The sequence below is a fragment of the Pezoporus wallicus genome, unplaced genomic scaffold (assembly GCF_028554395.1).
Source record: "Pezoporus wallicus isolate ANWC-B61680 ecotype Strahan unplaced genomic scaffold, APGP_CSIRO_Pwel_v1 scaffold_3294, whole genome shotgun sequence".
NCBI classification, from domain to species: domain Eukaryota; kingdom Metazoa; phylum Chordata; class Aves; order Psittaciformes; family Psittacidae; genus Pezoporus; species Pezoporus wallicus.
Window position 1 is genome coordinate 7,802,751 of NW_026635478.1, and position 23,891 is coordinate 7,826,641.

General features: G+C 40.3%; 1 protein-coding gene across 5 annotated transcripts in view; it reads left to right on the forward strand.

The window, feature by feature from the left end:
* WNT7B (Wnt family member 7B) overlaps window positions 1-23,891 on the forward strand; it is a 93,778-nt gene that overhangs the window by 26,384 nt on the left and 43,503 nt on the right. The gene's annotated exons all lie outside the window — the stretch shown is intronic.

A 23,891-nucleotide genomic window follows, 5' to 3' on the forward strand; every position in this document is an offset into this window, starting at 1 on the left:
TTTTAAGCTGGACCTCTGCTCTACAGCTGCCCATACAAAGTAGTTTCTAGCAGGGTCAATCACCAGCACCAGTGGAGTTCCTCCTCTACCACTATCTCCTGGTCTAGCAGGGAAGGAAAGGGAAAAACATGTGCACAGGCAAAGTCCTGTGCAGGACAGCAACAGTAAGGCAACAATAATGAGCTCTGATACTGACCCTGGTTTCCTATAGGCATATTACCACAGAAGACAGTCACTTCTTTGGAGTCCCCAGAGACTCTTGTAGACTTAAAAGGATTTCGGCTCAGGCCACCTTCATCTGATACAGTCATTTGCTTCAATGGGATAAATTAAATTACTTCAGTTCCCTCCCAGATTGGGGAACAGCTGATTGAAGGGGAGGGTGTGGAGGTTGCAGTGGGAGGGAGAAAGAGGGAATAGTCTTCTTTGAAAGTAAATAGATGCTACCACTTCTGCTAATTGCATAAAAGTCAAAAGCTAAGAGGTAAATGGGAGTGTAAGTCTGAGATTACTTGACAGCCCTGTTATTCAAATGCAGAATGCTCTATGAAGCAGGTACAGAAGAGCTTAGTGTTAGAAAAGGCTCTTATCTTGTTAAACCGCTCATGTGTTACAAGAAGTCATCCCCAACCTAACAAAGATTAGTGCACCACAAGCAGCACTAAAAACTATAGATACTAGAAACTGTAACAGTGGACCCAAACGTCCCCTGGTCTTTGGAGAACTGGCACCTCAACCCAGTCATATTTCAGACCCCTTTCTCATGAAACATCTGAAACCTACCTGTCCGTATGTACCTGTGAACATGCAAAGTACTCTTTTTGATGTGAAAACTGACTTTCCAGTCCAATTAATCTAGTGAAAAGACTCCTGCGGTTTTCAGTGTGGCTGATAATGCACATCAAGCATTAATATGTGGGCCAGAAGGATGGCAGATACTGCATCTTCTGCTTGTATTTTGTAGCTCCTATTAAAGACAAGGCATACCAGAGTGCCTCATCAGAGACTACTTGCTGTGGAATGGCAGAAAATTGGCCTCAGTGATAACATCCAGAGTTGTTTTCAAAGTCAACTGGAATACATATTTGTGTATTTTTCCTTTGAAAAATTCAATATGCGGAAACTGCAGTTGCTCCATGATAAGAGGTAAACAAAGAGAAGAACAAAAGGAGCTGTGAAAGGCAGCAGCATGTTGCAATCCATTTGAATGTTTATCTGCAGCAACATGCAGAGGTAGATTCATACACCCAAATTTAGGCAATGAGGAGAGACTCTCAAGTTAGGAGTCTGGTCTCCCTGGGTGCCTCCTATAGTTAATGGAGAAACAGGCAGGTCCATGGGGTAATTCAACCCACCTCCTTTCTGAATCATCCTGGGAGGTGGCTGGCTCTTTTCTTGATGGTAGAGGGAACCTGGGGTGCCTGGTTGTCTAACGCAGGCACCTCTGGCAGCACTGTGAATGGCACAGGAAATAGGCCCCAATGAAGAAGGCTACCAAACCTCTTTGTTTAATTCCCATTAAAATGAATTAGACCTAGTCTGGCTGCCTGAATCATAGAATCACAGAATGGTTTTGGTTGGAAGGGACTTTAAAACTCATCCAGTTCCAACCCCCTGCCATGGGCAGGGACACTTTTCACTAGACCAGGTTGCTCCAAGCCCCATCAGAGCTGGACTTGAACACTGCCAAGGATGGGGCAGCCACAGCTTCTCTAGGCAACTTGGACCAGTGCCTCACTACCCTTATAGTGAAGAATTTCTTCCTAATGTCTAATCTAAATCTCCCCTCTGTCATTTTAAAGCCATTCCCCCTTGTCTTGTCATTACATGCCCTTGTAAAAAGTCCCTCTCCAAATTTCTTGTAGGCCCTTTAGGTACTGGAACACTGTTAAAAGGTCTCCCTGGAGCCTTCTCTTCTCCAGAATGAATAGGTCCAACTACCTCAGCCTGTCTCCACAGGAGAGGTGCTTCAGCCCCTGATCATCTTTGTAGCCCTCCTCTGGACTGGCTCAAGCAGATATACACAACCCTCTTGTGTTTGGGGCCCAAGAGATGGACATAGGACTGCAGGTGGGGACTCATGAGAGTGGAACAGTGGGGGAGAATCACCTCCCTTGACCTGATGGTTATGCTCCTTTTGATGCAGCCCAGGATACTGAGATGCAAGAGATTTAGAAGGCTGCAAATGGGATGCTAAAGAGGAAGAGGACCAAACTCTGCTTTGTGCCCGTGATAACATGATATGCATGGATCCCAAGTAGTGTAAAGGAAAATGAAGCACTGGCAGTCTTTGTACTCTATGGACTTTCAGACTGATGAATTGGAGCTGTAAAAGCCCCTCATAAATTAGAATGGTCATGAGGTGCTGCAGCAGTAGCATCCTTAAGGCTGTTGGACCAAGTAGGGTGATAGCAACATTTTGTAGAAGGTGGGATAGTGAAGGCTTGTACCAGCCCACTGCTGCTCAAGAAACGAAACAAACTTCTTAACCTTTATTACGGGTTATCAGTGCCATGGTCAATGTACATGTAGGGAGGAGGCAGAGCATACCTCTTTTAATTCAGGAAAGGGGCTCAGCAGCAGTTTGAGGAGGGGAAACACAATCTCTAGAGCTGAAGTGAGCTTGGGACTTCCAGGCAGTGAGGGTGAGTCACAGGGAGGGACAGAGAAAGAGAAGCGAGCTCAAATCTGGGAAGGTAGGGAGTGTGGGTGGAAGGTGAATACCATGAAAGAGCAGGGCTGCTTTGTGAGTCAATTGAATCCTACAGACACTAATATTTATCATAAATACCAAAGAGGCTTTAGCAACCGCAAACTCTCAGAAAGTAGTAAATGAAAACTTTTTCCTGTGGTTAGAAGGACCAGAGAAGACGTGAGCAGAGGAAAAAGAGATAACAGGACTGCGAACACAAGGAAAGGGGTATTAGGGAACATGACATAATGGAATAAGGATTAGCAGAAATTATGTGGCATGGACAATGAGATCAGATTATTAGCTTCTCCAGAAAGATGGTGTGTTGTTTTTCCCAGTAATCTCTTACTAAAAGGGTGTTAGAATGCATGAAGAATACAAGAAAACCCTGTCTTATTTTAGTGGCTTTTCTTTCCGTAACTCCATGAGTTTTGGCCATAAAGCACTGCAAGATATGTTTTGGTTTTTTTTAAGTGCTACTTCATTTCAGTTTTATGTGTCTTGCTTGCTTTGATTTTCAGATGGCAATGAATGCAAGGCTTACAATCTATGCAGGAGTATTTTTAACTCTGAAAGTTTCTTTTGGGGAGCACTGTCAATGTGGAGACCACCATTTGATCCTTTAAATTCACAACATGATCTTTAACTTGTGGGGTGCAATAGCCTGTCAATGATTAATTTCTCTTCTTTCTTCAGAGAATGCACTGCAAGGTGAGGGAAATGCTAAGCATTCTAACAATTTTCTTACATAGCTTTTTGATTTTAATAACAAAACAGACATTGTGAAAAAGAAAAAAAAAAGAAATGCATCTTTGAAGGTAAGGCAGCGGTATGACGCCTAGGACAACACAGATATTTTGATCTGGTCTTTTAGAATGATATAAAATAAAGCCTAAACTTTGGGCGTTCCCAACGTACAATCACAGAAAATCACAGAATGGTTAGGGTTGGAAAGGACCTTGAGATAATCTAGTTCCAGCCCCCTGCCATGGGCAGGGTCATCTCACATTAGACAATGTTGCCCAAGACTTTGTCCAACCTGGCCTTGAACACTGTATGTAGAAGTGATATTCTCCATCTCAGCCCCCATTTTCTGAAGGATATATTACAGTGAATTTCAAATATAATTGTCAATGCTGGACTCTAAACCTTCTCATATGATTCCTGAGGTTAAGTAGAGCACTACTGAGAATGGATGTAAGGGTGACAAATGGCCACAGCTGATATAAGTTAGGACAATACATACAAGCCAAAGCAGGGAAGGGAGATTTTTTATTTGAAATTATAGGAGGGATCATTATGCATTTAATTTGATGTCGGGACTTTTCTGTGACTGCCTCACTAATTTCAGACAAGACAGTTCAGAAGACCTTTAGAGATGCTACAGAAAGGGATACTGCCCTGTGTGACTGTTTCTCTCATAACCTCTAGAGTGCTCTTGAACAGGAATTTGCAGCTCACATCAGAGTTGTGTCTGAATTTGGCATGTGATAGCTCCAAGTCTGGGTTAAAATTTCAGTTTAGAAGTTTTTTTTTTCCCTGGGAACTGCCAATGGATCCTGAATGTGGCTTCTGCCTAAGTGCGCATTGGCGTATGATCTTTAATTCACGGGCACATTTTGCTACAGGATCCCTGCCTCAGGAGTGCATGCTCTGGGGTGTTTACTTCAAGGGACTTTGGGTTGGTTGGGTTTCCTCCAGGGCTGTGATAGTCTGGGGGAGAGTGGAAGGAGCCTTAGGTCAAGTGTTTTGAGTGTTGCTGTTGGGACCGTCTTCTGTTCTTTCCCTGGCACAACTGCCTGTGTATTACTAGATGAGTAATTAAAACTTCTTTCTCTCCCCTGCAACCTTTAAAGCTAATAGTAGCAGTCCCTTGTATCTGATTGCTTGATTCAGGTCCCAGGATGTGACTTGCTGTGTTTCAGACAAAAAAATATTATTTTGAAGGCTGGTGTCCTAAGAACTGTCCAAGTGAACTCATTGAATCAGTGAATACTTTATAGCTAAATTCTGCTAAATTTCTAAGGTGGGAAGAATCATGTCTCCTCTACTTAAAGGGATACTATGAAATGATTTTTCTGTCATTCTCTCACACATTGTGTTGATCAGCACTATGTAAAAGCCAAAGTCAAGCCCAGAATTCATCAGTAAAATAGAGTTTGAAACACTGATAAAGCCTGAGGTGGGCATAGCAAACAAGGAGACAGCAAGATAGAGTAATTCCTCATCAAGGGAATGCATCCACCCTGTGCAGGAAGCGGACAGACCTATGGGAAATAAGGTTATGTTGCTGTTGAACTGCAGGCTGTATCACTGTGCACACACAAAAGACAGATGAACTAAAGTTTTGCTGTCAGTTTTCATTCTGGCATTTCCTAACTTACGTGTGCTTGACCTTATGACCTTAAAATGTTAGGATAGAGTCACTTTCTATCCGTTAATATTTTGTATGCTTACAGGGAGAGAGAGAGACTGATAGAATGAACTAGGATATGAACCCCTGATGCAAGTTGCCTTTTTATTTATTTATCTATCTTATTTTCGGGAACAGTTCTTTCCATATTTGATTTTCTGAGGCTTCTTCTATGACATATTATAGTATGTCACTCACGTTTATATTAGCAAGTTAATTGAAGCCTGCTAAATGCTAAAATTTAACAGTTTGGGATTTTAGAGGCATTGCCCAAATTCATCCCTCTTATTACTCTAATGACTAATGACTAAGTGGTATTTAGCTTATTGCACACCTTTCATTTTGGAAGGTTAATCCTGCTAGCCTTACTCACAATGAAGAGATACATTGACTTGGCTTATTACACTGGACTCCTTTGTGTCAACAACTCAGTAAATGAAGAGAGATATTTGGATGCCTTTGCAGGGAAAAAAAAAAAAAAGAACTACTTTGTGCTTGCCAAAGAAACAGAAGCATTCACAGGGCAAATTGAAACTTTGCCGCAAAACTTATGGAAAACTGCTAAGCGATAATTTCACATGGCGGTTTGCTGAGTGCTGCAACCTGCTTATAAGATCTTCGTTATATCCACCCTAACTCTTGAATTCTAGGTCTTATTAAAACAAGGTGTATTTTTAGATAAAGATGTTAGAACACACTGTGATTTCTACAGCTGATTACATTTTGCAAGAGAAGGAAAGCAAGGTGAATGGCTGGGTGTGTGTGTGCATAGGTACGTGTGCCTGTGTGTGCAGGTACCTGTAACACAGGTGGAGTTAACTATTATTTGAAAGAAAAAAAAATCAGTCCTGGTGATTTGTGGTTTGGCTTTGGTTTTGTCTTATGTTTTATTTTTAAGAAAAAAAGACAACTTGTAAACGTGCAGCCTGCAAAGCAGTTGGCTGCATGAGGCCAGGGTAAATGAAGAAGGGTGGTAGTAAAAGCAGGATATCATGGAATACATCTGAACAAAAGAGTGGGGTGACCTGAGCTTTACCAAAGCTCATGGAACAGAGATATCCCAGCTTCAAGGTGATCAGCCCAAATTCTGCCTAGGGCAGTGTTAGTTGGAAGACATAATCATACAGTGGCTGCTGGGGGCTTGAGGGGAAAATGGATGTGACTTGGCAGCAGCTCCTCCATGGGTCCCACCAGGCCACTTCTGTAACTTGCAGCAATTATGCTGCTGTTTCTGTCATTAGCTCCAAGGCCAAGTGGTAGACCAGGAAAGGTGTCCCTCTGAGAGGCCCTTAGATTGTGGCTGAACTTACAGAGTTTGGGATTTTAGAGGCATTGCCCAAATTCATCCCTAGCTCCTCACTCATAGTGAATGTACTACTCACTGTAGTACCCTCCAGCCTTTGAACACCCAAAGAGAGTAGGCAACTGGGAAGAATATAAGCCCCAAGAAGCAATGGGTTAAATTTACTATCTCACCATTTAACCATCCTGAGGAAAAGCACTGAGAATTTTTAGTGAAGAAAGAACAGACAGCTATGTCAGTGTCGAAGGGCAGAACTCATTTAATACTGCAGAGGTTTCAGTTTTCTTTTTGGCTGTCGTTTGCTTTTCTGTGACAGACGTTAGTGTCTGAATCGATGGCTGGAAGCTCAAAACAGAATCACTCAGATTTGTGACAACAAATGTTGCAGCAGGAGTCACCTGAGCAAACCACTAAGGGTAGTGATGGGCTGTTCACCTTGGGAAGTGTTAATGTAAAGTCTGGATCCTTTCTGGCATGTGCTTTAGTTCTGGGTTTCTCAGATGAGAAATTTGTGATTTCTTTAGGGATCAAAAGAAGAGTTGGGTGATGCTACAAAATTCTAGATGGCAGCATGCAGCCACTTGGTTCTTCCAAGGAGAAGGAGTGAGAGGCAGTGCAGATATGGGTGTCTCATGTCTGACTAGCTAAGGCACAATGGTGTGGATTCAGTTTATTGGTAGGAGCTCAGCTCCTCCACCTCAAAGGGAATGTGCAGCAAGCAAGGAAGGAAAGGACAGTGAAACAGAGGTGTGTTATTGCCAAGTGAGGAGCCAACATAGTAAGCATTTATAAATTCACAGAACTTCTACTGTATTTATACTTGGGCTGCATCTATGATAAGAATTTGAGATATAATATATTCTGTATATCCTTGTCTTTAGCAGGAGATAATTGATGCACAAACTAACATTGACATCTTAGGCATGTAGATAACATGTTAGTAAATGTTAGTCTGTTTAATGTAGCTGAATTTGAAAATGATCTTTAAGATGGTATTTCAGAGACACCTGAAGGGGATATTTAATATTTACTGTACCTATACTTGTGTACCTTCTCTGGAGTTGTAAAACACTGACATAAGTTTGGCAAAAGTGGAGTGGATGGCTTGTTTTAGAGTTACTGCTTTGGCAACAGCATCAGCTCAGCTAAGGAAAAACCTGTGTCAAAACCAAAATAAAATCCCAGCCCAACATCTTTCTTCCATGCAAATGAGTAACAGCAACTACTGAAAAACCAATCAGGATCATTTAAAAGAGTTTGAAAAGGATAATTTGGATGGAAGAGGGAAGATCTAGAAATTATGGTAGTCTTTAATGTTTTAGTGCCTCCCTTCTTTGCTCTCAGCTTGTTTGCTACTGGTGGTACCTATCTGGGAGTCAGTTGGTATGTGCTTCTAAATTTTTTTTTAAACTAAATTAATGCCTAGCACTGAGTCTGTACCATGGAAGAGATTACAAGAATGGGCAAGTCACTGTCCTGGCCCACATACCGTCTAGGAAGGTAAAACAGATGAATGCAAGGAAGCAGGAAAGAAACACAAGGCTATGAAGTGGCTTGCCTAAAGGAACAGAGCAAATCAGAGCCAAGACTAGGACCAGATTTTATTATTTTGATTGAGTATCTGAGCCACTGGACAAGTGGCTCTCCACCTCTTTTCTGTGGACCTCCTAGAAGAATACCTAAACAAGGAGAGCAAGCATAGGCTGCTTTTCAGGACCAGGAGACTTGATACCCTGCACTTATTTGATGCATCCCTCACGCAACCCAACTCAGGTTGTGAACATGGAAGTGAGCTGATACCCTAAATGGGAGCAGAGCAGTGTGAGATCAGAGTCTGGTTTGGTTTTTTTTTTCCCGATTTTCTATGAGTCTGTGACTCCAGAGGACAATCTCTCAGATTTCCATTTCAAATCCTAAACATATGGAATGATCTGGCTTATTATTTCCATAGTTTGATATTATAGTGCTAAGGTCTTTCATACAGAAAGACAATATGAATGTGAAAGTGGTAAAATATTGCACTAAGTATATGCTAGGGACATGCTCATGTCCTTTAGAAGCTGTAAGCCTCTAAAACATGGAGGATACTGAGGCAAACAACTAAAACCAGCTAAACTTAATCTAGTGTGCAGCAGCTGCTTAGTTTTGATCCTATCTAAAGACGTATGTTTACTGGAAACTATAGCTAACAATTTTCTGCAAACTCCTGTGTAGAGTTTTGGTCCCCTCTTTTTACATTGTGCTATAATAGCCGGAATCACTCAACCCCAAAAGGAAATAGGTAATTCTGCAAGTTTCGATAAGTACTGACGAGTTGAGTAAGAGTTTGCTAGGTACTATCATGCTAGATAATGCATGTGAAAAAGTTAAAATGGTATGGAGCGATTTAAGTTATTCTCCACCAGCTTTTCCATTCAAGTTCATGAAAAGATTTGTGAAGCAGAAGACGCTTTGGTTTAATTGCTACATTCAAATTCAAAACAATCCTTTTTTTTTTTCCATAGTTTTGTGTCTCAGTATTCACATTTCTCATCCATTGCTATTCTAGGATTTTTCAGTCCCTGATTTCTTAAGACCATTTTTATTTGTTTCACATAGGACAGGTTTGAAAATTATTTGGTTTGCCTGTGCAGTGTTTCACCATGCTCAGAGGAAGGCTCAGAAGGTGTTAGATCCCACCAACAGCTGATGCTAGTTAAGAAAAAGAAATGGAAAATAGCATGTTGAAAAAGATAAGTGTGGAGTAGCTACAGCTACAATTATTTGGTAAAGTTGCTGTACGGAAATTACAGATCTTTGATTCCTGGCTGCAGTAACTCACAAGATCTTCACAGGGACCTACTTCTTCATGTTTTCTTTTTAGTCATCTATACCAGCATCAGGTTACTCTTTGGCTGCTTTCTACACAACCTTCCTTATGATTTGTCACAGGTCAGGACATCTGTAAGCTTGCAAGTCAACAACTTGCAATCAAACACAAAGATCTCAGCCACCAGGAAGATAGTCTGTCAATAAGACAAAAATAAAGGTACTCAGTATTTTACCATGCTTTGGAGTAAGGAATATTTAAGTCCATGCCTTCTAGCTTGAAGTAACAACAGTCTGAAAATATTAGCTTACTTTTGTGAGTTCACAGAATTAAGTGTGGGTGATATTTGTGCAATTTGCTGTATTTTGTGCAGAATTTGAAACCCATGATGACACAAGGACATTGAAAAGAATTGGTGACCAGGGAGACAAATTGCTGTAGACAAATATAATCAGCTTTTTATTTTTAAACCATTGATTCAGATCATGATGAAACTAGTAGTTTTGAATGACAGGAGTTGGACCAGCCTTGGCATAATTTCCAGCAGCCCAGAGCATCACAGCTGCCATTATCTGCCTTTGCCTCATTGATAGTATTTACACAGAATTCAAAGAGTTAGTGCTTATAGAAAAGGAACTACCTCTTCACCCTGAGAGAGGATTTTTCCATTTCAGCACTGAATACCGTGGTCATTGGGTGTGCATAAGGAAACTTGGAGGGAGAACATAAATTTCTAGAAACTTACCAAAACAAATGTACCAGTGTTTTTTTTATCTCTCATTCTTGCATTAAAAAAATACACAAACTCTATCTTGGAAAACCTGGATGAGAACCTCTTCTATAACTGGAAAAAAACATCAGGCAAACACCCACTATTGAATTATTACTGTTTTCTTTTTTTGTGTGTGTGCGTGTCTATGTAGAGTTTTATTTTCCTTTGTGATCCATGCATTTGTCATGCTGAGTCACCTAAGGTCAAGTAGCTCAATCGTCTCTGCCATACTGCACACCTTTTTTGTGGTCATTTTTGCTATTGCAGCTGTTGGTGTTGCCAGAACCTGCTTAGCTTGGATACCAGTAGCAGCACAGTGTGGTGCTTGGCATGAACTAGAAGCCATAGAAAGCACAGATTCTTCAGGCCAGACTGCTTTCTCTTCTGGCCTCTTTACATTGCTCAGTCTCTTGCATAGATCTTCTCATGCTGCTGTCAGAGCTATGACCACATTATGGACGTAGACGACACTCTTAACAATAGTGGGCAGTGGGTTTGGTGTATGAAGTTTCTTTCTCCTAAGACTTCCAATTTTATCTTCTTTTTCCTATCTTATTCCTGGAAATTACTAGAATTTCAGCCAGGTCTTGCTGTAGATTTCAGTTAGTAAAAGTGACTTTAGTAGGCTGCTGTGTGTTCGGATTTCATCCCAGAAACTATTTTATTTCTCTTTTGGGCTTACATTTTTCCTTCTGAGTGACTGACTTTTGTCACAGGAAACATTTTTTTTAATGAGCTTTTCTCTGTGTTAGAGTTTAAGAAGTGAATGGATGGATGATAGAGGATACACTGTGCTGAACATTTGGCAGAACTCAGAATAATGCCTTCATCAAGAAACTGATGTCAATGTTTATGTCTTTCAGTGAAATAGCACAATGGTCGTTTTAAGCTTCATAATGAAACTGGCTAGGGAACTGATAATGACATTTATGGTTAAAAAATGGTCTATGGTATAAAAATCATTATAATGTCAATCTTTCTGATGTAAGTCTCCAGTTCTGTTAATCACATCTTCCTCTATTAGCAAACCGAAGAAGATCACCCTCTTCCATGCAGTGTGGATTCATTCGTTACCATTACTAGAAAGCCCTAATTTAAGTTCAAAAGTAGTAAGCCATGTCTGGCTGTTACGCCACCCACAATGCCTCTGTGATAGGTTATGGCCAAAATCCATCCTGGCTACATTTCTGTTCTCTGGTCAGAGAGCATCCTAACAAAACCACAAAATCATACACCTTTTCTTTCTGAGTTACAGACACATCCACCTACACTTTGAATGTGTTGTACATAACTGAGTCGTGAATATATGATATTTCTGACCCTTCTGAAGAAGTTCTAAAACAGTTGCAGGCCTCTGAAATGTCTGCTCAATTTTACAACCATGGGATTTTTCCACTGTGATGTAGAGTTAAACACCAAACCATGTCTAAATTCCTAGGTAGAGTCATGCAATTCTGAATTGGAAAATATCAGCCATTTAGCAGGAAATTACCAAATTGACTCAAGTAATCAGCAGGTTTCTTGTCCTCCAGCTTTATCAGAAATAAACTAGGATTGTCGCTGTACAGACCAAATGCAGAAAAACTGTTTAAACAGACAAAGGATAATACAATATATGGTTAATACTTCGTGGAATTTTACAGACACAAGTATAGTTATCTCATTTTCCATCAGTTCTCTGATTCAAAAAAAGGGAGAGGATTTTAACACCACGAGAGATCAAGCCCTCTGTTTCATCTCTGGGAGGCAACATCAAACCGTAGGACATGTGTCATCATTTATCACCATCTATTTTCATTGTGAATTAGGCATTTGATATTTCCAGAGGAACTGGATTTTGGGTTAGCATGAGATCGCATTGTTTTATTCTACAACAAAGGCTTGCCAGCTTTTGGAAGTTTATTTGCGGTGTTTGGATTTTATTATCAGGATCATGCACCACATGGGTTAGTTATCAGATTCCTCATGAATTATAGTTTTACAAACACCAAACAAAAAATGGGTGATTTTCTTACTCTTGTATTTCTGTATGACAGAAAGAATGCTGTGGATTTTTTTTTTTTTCTGGTGACAGGAATTTTTGAAGCATAACAAACAAGATGCACAAAAGAGGCCTGAAGTATACTTTAAGACATGGCATTAAGGTATTATTTTATACCACCTTTTTTTGTGAAAGCATTCAAAATGTTCTCTCTGTCAAAGTTACTGAACAAATATGTACGGTGATGGCTCACTGCAACTACTTTTTCCTTTAAAATAAAGATTTTTACAGCCTTCTGGATATTTTTGAGAACACACCAGAAATCAGAATAAAACATTCCACTTAGAAAGCACTATCCACCACAAGAAGAGCCTTGGGAGGATGGATTTTGAACAGCATGAACTGTGATTTTTTTCCTGGATGTCTGTGGGGTGGGCTTCCCCCCAGAGAAAGGCAGTTTGTGTCTCATGGTCAAATTTACAAAATAAAAGAGATTTCTGTTGACCCTCCAAATGGGTGGCCAACTCATCACAAAGAATTGTCTGTCAACTGAGTAGATTTGTGATAGGGGTGAGTGGTCCTACTTACGGACTGAACCCATGACCCCCTAATCCTATCTCATGTGTAGTGCCTGCTAGACTGTTCAATGGTCATTACACCTGGGTGAACAATTTGGACAAAAAAATAGAGTGATTCTGGGGATTAAAGATCCAAAGAAACCAAAATCCAGCTCTCCAAGTTTCTTTGGGCTTTCAGCTTCCACACAATATTATATTAAAGTGATGTCTTTCCCATATCACGTTTGTTTTGCCGTGACAGCAAACTTCCATCCTGCATCCTATAGACTGAGCTAGGAAAGCTGAAGAATATGGTACAAATCCTCTGCATTTGAGCTAGAGAAATCAGAGTTTTAGGACTCACTTTGGTGGAATAACATAATGGTAATCCAATAAAATCAGGCACTTTGATTTTTACTAGGGATTAAATGCTCAGAAATTGAATAAAAATGTAAACACTGGCTTAATTCTAGAATTGTTTATTTAAAGTGGTATTGGATAGGAAGCTTTATGCCATATTCTATACAAAACCCATGAATTATAGCAAATGCAGAAGCATCTAATGATTTGGACTCTTAATCTTAACTCCTAGGGCCCCTTGAGCATACAAAGAGACTGCATTTCAGCCTGCAACTGAAAGACACTTTTTGACCAACACATGTCATTCTTTACAACTGAAACTTCTTTGGCTTTGTTTTGAGACATGAGGGAATGACCCAGTAAGGCTGGATGTGATGCCACCTCATTTCTCTTTGCCAATTCACAGATCTCTAATTAGAGCAATTCTTCTGTGCAGTTGTTCCAATTCTCAGAAGTGCAATGAAACCAAAACAGGTCAAGCCTACTTTGGCTACAGCTTACTGGTAAACTCGTTTTCTCTGCTATAATTCCACTCAGTACTGCACCAAAACTTTGTTGGGATGTATTCAGATTGTGTATCAGTGGGAGATGTCATATGCAATATCTTTAAGACTCTTAAAATAGATATTTTTATAACATAACCTTTTTGTATTTTAATTATGTAGTGAAGATACTTTTACTTGCCAGTTTACCCTGTATCCAAAATAAAACCTTAAATATCAAGCATAATTTATGCAAATCATGTTTCTACACTTTTTACCTTACTTCCCCTCCATCTGCCCCATGTTTTCAAAGTCAGATGCTGCAACTCCCCTTATTTGCAAATCAAAGGAGTGCTGATAACTGGAGGCTAATTGCACAACTGCTATTCTTCCACTAATGAGGGGGTGAGACACAAGTTCAAGGAGTCAAAATATTTTTGCAGGGCCCATTTAACACAGCTGCAAGAAAGCCTTAACACGGGCTGTGCACGAACCGAATTAGAAGCAATGGAAACTCACTGTAACATGAGGATTAAATAGTCACTTCAGGTCTGAAGTCTGTTTCTTTCCTCCCTCCACATGCACATATTTTCAGATTTGGCAGTGTTTTGCTTCATTTTCCTCCTATGTCATTATGAAGGATACAGAGGAAGACCTCAGGGTTGAGCCAGTATTGATTTTGATACACTTGATAAGTTTACTCTTAATACAATACCAATGATTTCTCAAATCAGCTCATCCCCCCTCACCTACAACTATACCAAGGTGTGATGGTTAATCTAACATGGGTAGTCAGGGAGCCTCAGCCTTGTAGATGGCCTGAGGTCTCTGGCCCTTAATTAAGTCAGTGGAGTTGTTCATCTCCCCCATACAGGACAGCTTTCCGCTCTACCAAACACAAGAGGATCAGCCCTCCTGCCTTTTCTGCTATGTGTCTTTTCAGACTGTGAAGGAAGAAGGGACACTTTGGGGTTTGGTTTGGGATGTAATTACATTGGGATGTAATGTTGGTGAGTAGGGAAGGGTAAGAGTATGATATAGAAGATACCCTTTGATTACAGTTCTATAGAGGTATTGCCTAAATTAGAGCTAAGAGCAGCACGCAATGAGTGGGTAGTAAGCAGCATCGAGAATGGCAGTAAATGTATGGGGTAGAAAACCAGTTATCTTATTATTGTATTGCTGTGAGGAGGATAGTGCAGTGTATTTCCTTCAGTGCCAGTCATAATCAGTTTACCTTCTGGTGCAGGAAAACATAGACCAGTGAGAGGGAACACTGAAGAGACCGGGCAATAGAAATGATCAGAGGTCTCATGCCTGAGAGGAACAGTAGAATGAGGACTGTTGTGCTCTGCAGAAGATTTATAAAAAATTCAAAAGACTGTGCAAGACCTCTGGGGATGAAATATTCTGTTTCTATTGGAAGTCAGGGAAGCAGCACTAAGCTTTAGTTTTAGAAATTTGGGGAAAATTAAGTTAGGACATTTTTATTAAGTGTACTGAGTATCTGTCAGGAGTGAGAAAGGTGCAGCTGATCCTGCCTCAGGGAAAGTGGAGGGACTACTGTTTCCTCAAGCTCGCTTTCTGTCCTATTTCCTCCCTTCTGTCGTTAATACTGTGCCTTCCCATCACCATTCAGACAGAAGTGATTACCACATTGCTTTCTCACAAAACTCTCTCCAGGGAATGCAGCTCATTCAGTCTCCAGCATTTGTGGTCTTGTAATATCCTAACAGGAGCTTTTCACTGTAAGCGTCCAGTGGCCAGCTCTGCACACTGCTGTGCATACAGATGCCAGCCCAGCAGAGTGCTTTAGCATGTACTTATGGATCCTTCGATGTACACGTTCTGCTAGTTCTTTTAGAAAGTAGCATTTGCTTTATTTTGCGTGGATTGGCTTAACACCATATACGAAGGCATGTCACATCATCTGGGTAACTGCTGGGACAAACTAAGGGTGCAGGTTGAAGGTTTCATACCTTACAGCATGTCCACGACTATCATTGGTATAATCACAACCCTTCGGTAGGTAAATGCCATTAGGGCTTAAGGATATTTAAGTTGTAGGTTCTCAGGAAATTTTGATAGTTTCACAGCTTAATTGTAGTCTATGGTGCTGTTAGCTTTTCTTCTTTAGAATGTTTAAGTGTAACTCAGACAGAAAGGTTATACTTTACCTATTTCTATTGCACTTAAGGATAAAAAGGTTAAAAAAGTCAGTGGAAAAAGGATGACAGCATTGGGATAAAAACAGAGTAAGTTATAAGCAGTGAAGGAAGATTTATCAGAGTGTGAGGCTGGCAGAAGATGAAGACTAGAGTGTGTCTCAGATGTGGCTATTAAGCCATGCTTAACCTTCCCTCGGTGCTTGCTGACTGAGACTCCGTGTGCCACACCATCTGCCTATATACCCTACAGATTTCATAAGATCCATTTTTCTGCAGCTGTTTTAGTACCACCTCTGCTGGCTCAGCTGTGAATCCCAAACATTTGTTATCACTTCTTTGAGTATGTTAGCTCTTTGGATGACATGGCCATTAAAAGGGACTTTTCCAAATTATTAGATTTAGAAAGAGAACTGGAGGAAAAATTACATGCAAGATGCCCATAGCCAACAGAATCTTCAGTTTGAAGGCAAGAAGCAGCTAGATTGAATTCAATGTGCAACATAACAAAAATACAGGGAAATGCTTTCATGTGTATGATTGTCAGTGTGTGTGTGATCTGAGAGATTTTGGGAGGAGAAACATTTCATCCAGCTGCTTTCACAAGCTTGTAGTGATTTGCAAAGAGCCAGAGACACACCCAACACGGGCCACTGGGATAACACAGATGCACGATTTTTATGGCTGCCTACCAAATTTAGAAACTCCCTCTGGAAAAACAACTCAAAATGGCTTTTGATAATCCTTCTGCACACCTGAAATAAGCTCAACAAGCCAGGGAACTCGGAAAGTTACTCTGTGGTTTACCATGGCTCTTATATCACTCAAAATTAAAAATTTGAAATAAGCAGCTGAAAGAAACCTTAGAAATTCATGGATAGCACTGCTGGGTGTTACATTGTTTTGCAGCAGTGTTGGTGGTTCAGATTACAAAACACAGCGTTTCTGTTCGCAGAAGGCTCACGTGCTTAATAAAGTAACATTCTGAGTGTTTGGACGTCTACGAGGGAGATGCATTTTTAATATTTTACAGTTTATAAGGGGTTCCCCACCTTTTCTTTTTTTTTTTTTTACCCTCAAGGCTTTCTCTGACCACAGTTATTTTATAGCAATGTCCAGCTTCTTGGAACAGTTTCGAAGGTCTGGTGCGTCTCACGGTGTACTAAGAACCAGACCGTTTCCTTCTTTTACGAACGTGAATAACCTCACGTAGGCAAACTGTCTCACAGCTTCAGTGGGATAATTCATGTAAGGAAGCTAAGCATAAATTATCTATCCAATGGATCAGAATTTCTCTTTGCATGATTATCAAGAGCCACCGGGTGTTTCTCTCAGTGCAAGGAATGAAGGCCTGCTCCACAAAAGCAGTAAGCAGTTTTGCTTGCGGTTGATTGTGATGGTACAGAAAGGCTGCAAGTGTTTTTCACACTAGAAAATAAAGTTCACTAGACAGACTGTTAAGAGGTGAGACTAGTTAACACAGTAATAGGCTATTAAAGAAAATATTTTGCAAGCGCAGTTCAGTTTGGTATTTGTTCAAAAATATGCTATACTTTTTATTCTGCTTGTAGACAAATATTTATTAAAAGTATTCCAGACCTATCAAATGCAGCATTTCTGCACTGTTTCTTAGGTTTCTTAGATACCTGCCTTAGTTCAAAGCTTCTAGCTCGTTGATTCATTTTGGGATTTGATGTTTACTATGAAATCTTCAATACATTTACTTAGACTGACTTACAGCTTAATAGCAAATTTCCCACTGAAGAAGATAGGACTGCATGACCAGGAAAGCAAGAAAGGTGGCAAATATGCATCTAGCATGCTGAAATCCGTGAGAGATCTCTTGGATTTAACATGCTGGTCCTAACAGCATTTTCTTTCTTTAGATCAAGTCTTTATAAGATCTTATCTGAGCTGTGCAGGCTGATGGGGATTCTCAGGGCACCTTTGTCTGAGGCGTATGCTCACTTTGCAGCCAGCCTAGTGAGCTCATTTAAAGCTATCTGTCTTGCCATAGCACAACCTCCTGGTTGCTATACGTGTCCTGGGAGCAGTTCAAGTGCCAGGCAATCGGCCCATGCCCATCTCAGGCCTATGGTGGTTGCACTGAAACTTCTGACAAGTTACCTAAAGCTACTCTGGGTATGTTCTGCATGAGGCTGAGCTCACGGCTGGGTGATGGTGCAAAATGCCTGGTCTGAGATGCACGTTGGCTGTGTAACTGCTCTGCATCTTCAACACCAAGGACAGGAGGGAGGCTGTATTTGCCATGTCACTTAAAACTGAATGGCTGCAGCTCTGCTGCTTCCATTAGCTTGTGCCTGTGTAATTTTCTGTTTACTCTCTTTCTGGTTTTGCCAACCTGACACTTAGTAATGTGACATGGTGTTTTGCTTACTGGTAGCAACATGACAGCACTAACCACAGAATGGGTGCAGGGTTTCTAAATCAATAGACAAATATTAGAAGAGACAAAATATCTTGATTCCAAAAGCAGATCACCTGGAAGAAACAGCTATGTAATTAGCTGCTCTGAAAAAGGGTAAAGAATGCATGCGTTCCGGACAGACCTGGAAAGGTCAGTGGTTTCTGCTTCTGGGACTTTGTGTTTCTTTTCCAGTTTTTCCCACGTCTCAGGAACAATGCAAGTGTGTTCACTGTAAATGAGTGTACACCAACTAGTGTAATTTGAGGGAAAGGCAAAAGTGGGCCACTGAGGAGGAAAGATCAAGGAGCCAACAATTTGCCTGGTACACTTGGGTACTGGCAAGTGTGTTCTCAGTCCTCTCACTCACTTCCTTACCTCCTGCACACTTGCATGGGAGAAGCTTCCCTTCCCCTGATGGTGTGTATCCCAAAGCTTGACCAGTTGTAGAAAAAAATCAAGAGAAGACCTTACGCTCTTCATCCTCTCTGTTGGCAGACAACAGCCTTGCATTAAGTGGGATAATTAGAGCAGATGAGAACAACAAAATCTGCCACTGGTTTGAGCAATACACCCATTCCAGATGTAGAAACAGGTGAGTAAGTCAACCTGACAGCATCAAGCCTGTGGGGTTTTGGGTTTAATTTTGTCTGTGGATGTTATTTAATTTCATATTCTGATAGCTCATGGCCTTAGCAAAGACTTACCACTATGAAAACAGTGGTGAGGAAAGGAAAAGAAGAACTAAATCATGACTCAGAGGGTATGGGTGTATTCAGTGTACAAAAATTTGGTATCACTGACGAAGTGAATTCAATTTTTTCTCTTCTGCTGCTAATTCAAGACCAGTCAGTCAGCTTGATTTATGGTCATATATCTATGCATAAATAGCAGCCTCCAGTGGTCATTTAGTCCAAATTGCACATTTTGTGTGGGGTCAATATGGCCTCTTCACCTTCCTCATGTAAAAGGACCTCTCCGTATGGCTTTTCAGTGTAGCTTAGAGCTGCATATATGCTTTCATACTCACGATTAACAGCCACTGCAGGGTAGTCTTAAAATTAACACAAGACTGAATTTTCTAACATATTGGATCATTAATAGATTTTCAGAATTCCTTCTCATTGACTGCTCAAAACTTGGCTAACAAAAATGAGTTCCTACCTGAACCATCATAGCAGTAAAACCAGATACTTTCATTTTGGGAAGCAAGTATCTTCCTTTCCTGTGGACCTCTTATTATATGTTTTCCTCTTTCAATTTTTGTATCATATTCAAGGAAGCCCTGTGCATGCAAAGCTAGAAAATTAAGATAAGATATACTTAAATGCTAAATGGAAAACCCAACAAAGCATGTATTTGAAAATTTATTCTACCAACAGTCCATCTTCAAGAGTTTAAATCTACAATGCATACCTGCTATTAACTAAATTAAATTATTTATAATACTATTAATATTATTTAGTAATATTTAAACATTAATATTAAATAAAATAGTAAATGAATGACATTTTAGAGAGAGCTAACAAGGGATATATGCTTCTGTGCACGAGAACTGCTCTAGCATGATTTCAGGGACACACCATGACTGTGATCAGACCACAGATTTCATCAGATCTCAGAAATTAAGCAGGGTATTGTTTTGTCGAGTCTTGGACTTTGCCTGAAGGACTTTCTCTTCCTCTTTTAACCTTTTCACAGGAGAGATCGAACTGCTAATCTTTGGTCAAAGCCAAAATATGCACTCCAGTTATGCTTAATTAAGTCTGGGAATTGAAAAGGTTTGGAAAACATCCATATATATGCATAAATGTGATTAATATTCATTCTTATTTGTTATATGAGAAACATAACAAAAGCATAGGTTTTACATCTTGAAGTGTGAAATATTTATTTCTCCATGATATTGAACTGTTTTTGTGTAGAGACACAAAAAATCTGTGGCTTATCTCTATCGGCCATTTTAGTATTTCATATTGTATTCCCCCCTCCAGGGGATCTGCAATATCCCACCACAGTCATTCTACAAGGTAATTTTGCTTTTCACTGTGGTGGATCTCTATTTAGCAAACAACTCTGTAACTTTCTGTTATATATCAGCATGAGTTTTTCTAGGGCTAAAGGAAAACAGAAATGGGGTGGAAGGCAAAAAATAGCACTAGACCTGAATACCAACTGCAAGAGCTCAGCAGACATCATGGCAGCCAGGAATGGTCATTTTTGCTACTGATGGTGCAAACTGCTTGGAATGTTGCAGGACATAACACAGTTGTATGGATGCTTGCAGAACTGAAATGGTAGGTCCTGTTAATTTAGTTTATAAAGCCTTAGGGAGAAAAAGAAAAAAAAAAAGAAACAAGTGTTTCAGTTTGATTTATAAATCAGTTAAAAGCATGTGTTTAAAAAAAATCAATTTTATATTAATGCGACTTTTCATTAAACTGACTTGGATAAGTTCAGCTATGCCATGTGTGTCACCGTCCTCATCACTAGTAAGACCAAAGCAGGAAAATTCCAGCCTTTCGCTAATTGCCCTGTGCATGCCAGCAGAGCTGTTGCCTTCCTTTGCTTCCAACACAGGCCTATCAGTTTACTCCGGTTTAGAAAACTGAACACTTCTTGAAACCCAAATTGTTTTGGAATCAACATTTCCCACACTTCAGCTATTTTAACATCCTATTTTACTTTTATTGATTTTTATACGTACAAGATGTGAATGTTTTCTACAGATAATAAGATGTCCCTAGAATGTGATTGCAGACAAGAAAGAAAATGCTTGTTATACAGTAGTTTGCTGTGTAAATTCAGAATGTCTGCTGTAAGACAGTAAATGGCCAATGTAAATGCCCAATGCAAATGCCCAATGCAGTAGGACGTATGAGGCATGTGAGGCATTTCTGTTTTCCATGAGTCTTCCCTTGGTGTAAAAAAAAGAATACAGGTGAACTAGAGATGTAACAGGTCTTCAAGAAATCCTACTGTTACATATCGAGTTGTCTCACTGACTGATTAATAAAAATCAGTGTGGTGGACCAGGCATACACTGAGATATGTGTCAGCTTAATATCAGATTGGATTGCCATTTTGGGGGATAATTCTCAGGAGGCATCATACCAGAAATAGAAATACTACCTGTGACAAAGAGTCACAGATACTTTTGCTTTCTCTTGCTCCAGCATGAACAGGAAGAATTAGTGAAAGGCTGGTACCAAGCACTGATGGATCTGTGACAGCTGGTGAGTAGGAGAGTCAGATTTTGTCCCTAACCACTCCCAGCCCTCCCACTTTGGCATAATGCTATTTAGATAAGGAATAGCTCCGGGGCCTTTGGTTAGCGCTTCAGTTACCTTACGTTAGGAAGCCAAAGTGAGTACTGCTCCCCAGCTAGCCATCATTTCAGGCTCAGGACTGCCAGTATTCCTATCGTTTTGTACAGCAACTAAAGACACAGTGCAACTAGTGGAAGGTGCTCTGTTGAGTAATGGGGATTTTACCATATTCATTTCGGCTCATAATGTTCACATCTGCACTATTTTTTCCGTTAGTTAGTGTAAGCTTTTCTGTGATAAACAGTAGAAAACCATTGGGGTAAATGCCACATCAGCAGGGACTGCATAAACACATCATCTCCAAGGAGCTGAAAAAACGCAGGCCCCAAGGACAACCCTCTTCAGAGCCTGTGCATGCTGCTGCAGTGTCAACTGTGAGTGTGTGTGGTCCTAGGGGCAGCATGCAGGCCACCGCCACACCAGTGCTGCGACCTGGGGACATCTCTCTGCTAGGCAATGTCTCCCTTCCTTCCCCCTGAAGCCAAATCATTCACTGCTGGCTTCATAGCAGTCATCCTGTGTCTCCCAGCTGGCAGGTAGGAAACGGTGTGAATCCAAGGTTTTGCTGATGATCCCTATATCAATATTGCATACAGGGATGGGGTCCTTGCTCCCACTCTGCTCTAAAGCAGGCATTTAGCCTGAGGCATGCTCTGCCCTTGTGTGAATCATCCCTTGTCTTGCCTATCCCGTTGCTTCCATTTTGAACATAATCTAACAGGCTCTCTTTTTGGGTGACCTCCTCAGAGAAATATCTACCTTTCATTTGATGGGAATAAACACGTTGCTGTGTACAGCCTCCACATCCAAAGGCTTGTCTTGGAGCCATATGAGTGCACCACAGGACAGTACCAAGCAGCCTTATTGGATTTCCGTTTCAATAACACATGCAACTGAACAACGATTTCCCAAAGCCGGCAGTGGAAAACAAAATTGAAAGCCTAAATATATGCAGATGGCATTCAGAGCCCAGGATGCTCCTGCCAATTTCTGCAACTGATACACTCTCAAAATATTTACTTAGGAATTCTTAATTAAGTAAACCATTTGGTAGTGGTGTACTGTTTCAGATGTGTCGCAGTGTCACCACAAAATATCTCAGTGGTTCCTTCTAACAAAGAATCCATTATGGGGATTTTTTTATCAGAGACGGTGGGGTAAGTTTTCTGTACAGCACGCTGAGGTTTGAGCCATGAAGCTCCTTTGCCGTTAATGGAATTCATGTGGCTAAATCCCTTCACTCCTTGCTGAAAATGAACCCCCTGCCCAACAGCAGCTTCAGGTGAATATCGAGTAGCATGGTTAGGGGTGAGATCATGGTGACCCTACGGCGCCTATTCAAAGTGCTTGCAGTAAGGCTGGCTCAGTGACTCAAGGGGAAAATGTGCACTGTGCTGCTGTGCAGCCAGGAATACAAATGAGTGAGGGTGTCAAAAGAGAAGGTGTAGCTCCCGGGGCCACTCCTATTCGGCAATAAATTTTATTTGCCCAGGGAGCAGGGATTGCCAAGAAGGATTTTTAGGGCTTTCTTTTTTTTCTTAATCAAAAGGTTAAAATCAGCTTGGTTAAGTGCTTTACCTATATGAAATGTGTTGCTGGCTTAATCTTTCTATTTTACATCTTCTATTTTACATCTTCTTGTTATGTATTTGTCAGAACTGAATTTTAAGATCCTTGGAGAAATCTCAGTACACATGTGTGCCTGTGTTTGGGGAGAACTCTGAAGACAGGTTAGCTATACAACAGTCCTATTTCATAATTTTGTCAAAATTCAGACTTTTCTAACAACAGTAAAAATTAGAATTTTCCTCCTGTAGCGCATGTAGTTGCACAACTGCCCATTATAAGGATCTACTTTATATATTTGTCACTTGTGCAAAGACTCTAAGCTCCTCTATAAACTACAGCTCAAGTGATGACCTTTCTATATGTGAAATTCATCTGAAGTTGCAAGAATGTAATAACATTTGAAATAAATGAAATTACTAATATGCTCAAGTTAAGCAAATACCTACCTTTGCAAATGTAAACTAGACACTCAAGAAAGCAAATATGAAAGAGGAGTACATTTCTGTTTTGTCAAGCAATACTGTGTTAAATTTTATATTCTTAAAGCTCACGCGTTTAATTTCTGAAGTGTTTTCAAAGGTGTTTGTTTTTATGAACTGCTTGGAATCAATAGGAATTTTCATGGTTATGATCTTTCAATTTTTCTATGTAACTGTGTGAAAAGGAAAACTGTAGTGTTTAGGTCCCGGAGAGAAGATACAACCATAAGAGAAAATGCATTTTGAGGGAAAATTTTAACTTTTTGCCACAGTAGTAATTTGTCTTTGGATAATTAAACAAGCATTACTTCAGAAAATAAGCTGAAAATTGTCTCCCACTGCCAGGAACTTCTGCTTGCTATGACTGCAGTCATAGTTATTTTTTCAGAGAATGAAAAACTTGATGTTTCAAGATTCTGATGTAGAAACCAGGCCTTCCAAAACATTGCTCACCAGGTTTAGCTTGTTAGAAGTTTGAACTGCGTGGTCCATCCAAGCCTAGTCCAGTGTCTTTTTAATTTGGATGTAATTCTCTTTATAACTATGGGTCAATTT